Consider the following 5,000-nt stretch of genomic DNA (forward strand, 5'->3'; position numbering starts at 1 on the left):
TCTCGGGCTGGAGAATGAGTTTTCTCTGTTGCCCAGCGAAATAACTTCCCCTACTTTGTTTTGGTTGGGAGGAGGATAGCAAGTATTGCCAGTCTTCCTCCCTAATAGACAACTCTTGGTTAGGATGAGCTTCCCTAACGGCTGAGTGTCTCCTGCTAGATTGAATTCTATAGGACCCTTATCCTCTCCCCACCTCTCTTTCTTTTATTTTCTTTTGGCCGCAGTCCTACTTCCTTACCTAGTATAGGTTAGGATGGAGGACAGGCTCAGCTCTCTGCCGGCTGGCACTACGTGTCGGCCGGCAGAGACTCTTTATTCTTTGCAGAGTGAACCCCAGACCTCCCTTGGTCTCCCTTCCATGTCTGCCGGTAGAGCCCAACAGGCTATGGATTCTTTGGAAGCCTGAATGCTACATTCTCCCCCTCCATAAGTTCACTCCTTCTGGATGGAAGGTCGTATGGCAATGCCGTCTTATAACCTTACATCCATACTGTTTCTCTGACTATTGTGTTGCACCCCTAACCCGGCTGCCAGCTTAACATCCGACAGCCGGGCAGGTGGAGGTTCTCTGGTTCTTGGCTACTGTCGGCGGGCATGGGTTTTATTACCTTTGCCTACAGGCTGTGGAAACACAGCCCGAATCTGCTGGCCACTACGATTAGCGGCCGGCAGCCGGGTATTAGTGTTTTCAGCTGTCGGCTGGCAATGGTTGCCAGCCGGCACACAGTCGCGAATCAGTGGGCTGCCACCTATTAGTTAAAGATAGTATATCTTTGAACTATACAGGGGTAGATGCCGGCCGGCACATGCAGGCGCAAGCCGGCACATACCGGCACGGGCTTGCCGGCACAACAGCATGCGATGTACAGTAGTTTCTGTATTCGTAGTGTAGTACACACTGCATTAGCAGAAACTGCTGTACAGAGCTTGTGATAACACTAAAGTTCTTCATCGTACTTAATGTTATCTTGTACAGCCTTTTGTTGAGATCGTACAATATATAGAAAGTAAGTTCTTTCTGTATTCTTTCTATCCCGTATATTAAAACTTTATCTCAAGGTGTGAACTACACCTTAAATTTCCGTTTAGGAAATTATGTAAGGTATTCTAGAATAGAATTAACCTTAGTTTTAATATCTCGGGAGGTTTCAGCAATTGACTGGGCAGGAAATACAAGTATGTGTCTTTCCTTCTTTCTTTTATAGCTTTTCTATATAAGCTAAATGTCTCAATATAAGTGAAAGCCTTCACTTGATACTCATGGATTTTTCTTCTCTTTACAGGAAGACCATCCGAAGTGCGGGAGTGTGTTCTGTAATGTCCGCAATAAGAACTTCTGGGACATCAATATTGCAGGAGGCACGCAGCATGCACAGCCTACGGAGGTGATCTCCGCTATTGGGAACCTCAGGTTTGTACAGTTTGTTCTAACCTGATTACCGATGCTTTTGACGACCCTAAGTCAACGGAGTCAAGGGATGCTGCCAGGGAAACGTTACGATCCTGGGTGAGGGGTTTTCAGAAAAACACTTCAGGTCCCTACCTTCCAAATGAGAAGATGAGGGCCTAACTTTTCCCTAAAGCATCGGCTGATGCAATCATCCCCCAGCCTCAGGTGGAGATACCAATTGCCCAGAATCCGGTAGATTCTGAAGTCTCAGCCGCCCTTCAAGACATCCAATTGGACGATAAGATGTCGGAGGTGTCGGATTCTACTGAGAAGGACCTTCTAGGAGAAGGTCAGTAGGAGGAGCTGTTCCAGGCTCCTCAAGTACAAAAGCAAGAAATCAACGAAGTGTTGGTTAAGTCGGTTCCGGACCCAGAACCTGTTTCTTCTATATCGTCTGCTATCCCAGATGAACTGGGAAGGACTCTTCCTTCCATTGTTGAGATGATCCAACAAATTCAAAGGAAGAATGATGAGAAGGAAGCTGCAATTAAACTGGATATATGTAGACTTGCAGCATCACGTGGGCCCCAGAAGCAGCTTTGCGTGAAGGATCTTCCTTTGTGCTCGGATACCAATCCTTGGAGGTATGCCGAACACATGCCAATGACAACCGGGAAGATCGTGATCTCAGAAAAGTTTAGAGCAATTTCCCTGGAAGAAGTGGAATTTTGGCCCAACAAAGATTCTTATTCAGACTGCTATATCCATCTTAGGAAGGAGCCAGCCTTAAAGGAGGAGAGGGAGCCGACGGAGGTCATAGTTTTTTACCATAGTAAAGCTCAGACGTTACTAGCGAGCTTGATGAAAGAGAGGGGCTTCATTAACTCAAAGGTGCCCGCCTTGAGTAAGAAGCTTCCCTCCTTTGTGGCCTCTCCTACCAGAGCCTTTCCCTTCTTGGAAAAGGGATATAAGGCTGCCTTAAAAGTGGTGGAGGCAGGGAAACCATGCCCCTCCTTGGAGGAGTGCAAGCCGTTATCTCTGATCTTGCCCTTGGACCAATAAGACTGGAAGGAGGTACACCTTACCATCTCAGTCGGGAAGCTGGGAGCGGATATTGCTGAATGCCAGTTCAGTGAGGCGCTTCCAAAACTGTCGGAGGTTCTCTTGCGTAGAGAGCAAGAGACAAAGGAAAGACTTGCGGCATCGATGTTGTTGCAAACGACACTAATAACGGTGGGAAGTGACCCAAAGAACCAGGACATGTTCATGGTTGTGGCCAAAACCCATCTGGCAACAGTTACAAAGGATTTCTATAGCTTTATTAAAGCTAGGAGAGCCTGTAGAGAGTTCGTGTTCGCCTCGGCTGTTGTGAGGCACGAACCGAGGAAACTGATCTCCTCTCGTATTTGGGGTAAAGACCTCTTTCCCAATGAAGTGGTTAAAGAGGTAGTAGATAAGGCCACCACAGAGAATAGAAACCTTCTCAAAAAGTGGGGCCTAGATCTTAAGAGAAAGTCTTCTCCGGATAAGGGTCCCCAACCCAAGAGGAAGACAAAAAGGCCTTGGCCATCCTCTCGGCCGGCTAAACCCTACCGACAGCAACATCAACAACAACTTCCTGTGATCGCGGTGCCTCAGATAGTCGCACAACCTCCAACCACGTACCAGCTGGTACCTCAACAAACGGCGACACAGTAGCCAGTACTTAACCCAGCCTCCAAAAGTCAGACTTCTTCCTTTCGTTCGAGAGCCAGAGGAGCAGCCAGAGGTTCTTTTAGACGCCCTTCAAGAGGAAGGGGATCCAGGGGAGAACGCGGTCAAGGAGGCAAGGCCTCAGGTCCACAACAGCAGAAGTAGATACTTCCAGTAGGAGGGAGACTGCAGCTTTTTAGGGATCGCTGGACCTTCAATCCTTGGGCCCACAGCCTAAATAAGAATGGACTAGGTTGGAGCTGGAGCAGTCCTCCACATTAATTTCCTCAATTCTTCCAACACTCAAGGCTGTTTTGTATTCCAAAGGACTCAGAAAAATCAGAGTCATTCTAGACTTGTCGCCACTCAACAAGTTCATAGAAAACTACAAGTTCAGAATGCTCACACTTCAACACATAAGGACCCTACTGCCGAAAAAGGGCATATGCTGTGTCTATAGACTTGTTTGATGCTTATTGGCACGTTCCAATTAATCATCACCTCTCCCCCTACCTAGGCTTCAAATTACATTGATAACTTTACACCTTCAGAACCATGCCTTTCGGGCTAAACATAGCCCCAAGGATTTTCACGAAGCTCGCGAACGCAGCCGTCTATCAATTACGCCTAAAGGGGGTCCAAGTAGTAGCCTACTTGGACGACTGGCTGGTGTGGGCAGCATCCAGGACAGAATGCATGCAAGCTTCTAAGATGGTGATCCAGTTCCTGGAACATCTGGGATTCAAGATCAACATCAAAAAGTCTCCTCTTTCTCCAGCTCAAAAATTTCAGTGGTTGGGAATCCACTGGAATTTGGAGTCACATCGGCTTTCTATTCCCATAAGAAGAGGAAAGAAATAGCAGGATATGTCAAGAGACTACTGAAATCCAATCAGATATCAAGACACGAACAGGAGAGAATGTTGGGCTCTCTAAAGTTTGCTTCGATAACAGATCCAGTGCTAGGAGCACAGGTTAAGGATGCAACAGGAGTCTGGAGAAAATATGCATAAAACGCGCGAAGAGATCTAATAAGACCACTACCGACTCGTCTGCGAACGCTTCTCAAGCCGTGGTTGAATGCCAAGTAATTGAAGAAATCAATACTTCTTCAACCTCCTCCCCCGTTAGTAACTATCCACACAGACGCTTCAAAGGAAGGCTGGGGAGGCCACTCTCATCAGATGAGAGTCCAAGGAGCTTGTTCCAATCTTTTCAAGTCATTTCACATCAACTTTCTAGAAGCCATGGCAGTACTTCTGACACTGAAGAAAGTTTCTCCTCGCCACTCGACCCATATAAAACTGGTTCTAGACAGCAAGGTGGTAGTGAGATGCCTGAATCGACAAGGGTCGAGGTCACCTCAAATCAACCAAGTGATGTTGGCCATATTCCGTTTGGCAGAAAGGAAGAAATGGGACCTGTCAGCAGTTCACATTCAAGGGTTCTTCAATGTGACAGCGGACGCTCTATCTAGGTTTACACATATAGAGTCAGAATGGTCTTTTGATGCAGGATTGTTCTCCTTCATCTCGAGTCAAGTCCCGGAGCTGCAGATAGACCTCTTCGCAACGAAAGACAACAAGAAAATAGTTCGTTATGTGTCCCCTTACAAGGATCCGTTAGCGGAGGCAGTGGACGCTATGTCCCTGGACTGGAACAGATGGTCCAGTATCTATCTGTTCCCTCCGCACAACCTCCTTTTGAAGGTCCTCGATAAGCTAAGATCCTTCAAAGGGAAAGCAGCAATAGTGGCCCACAAGTGGCCAAATAGCATGTGGTTCCCTCTGGCATTGGAACTACGATTAAAATTCGTATCGATACTGGATACATCCCTGTCTCAGCGAGTACAGAAGTCGACTGTCTTCGCTCCATCACAGAAAACACGGAACCTACACCTCATGATTTTCTCTCCTTA

The sequence above is a fragment of the Palaemon carinicauda genome, chromosome 17, assembly GCF_036898095.1.
Source record: "Palaemon carinicauda isolate YSFRI2023 chromosome 17, ASM3689809v2, whole genome shotgun sequence".
NCBI lineage: Eukaryota > Metazoa > Arthropoda > Malacostraca > Decapoda > Palaemonidae > Palaemon > Palaemon carinicauda.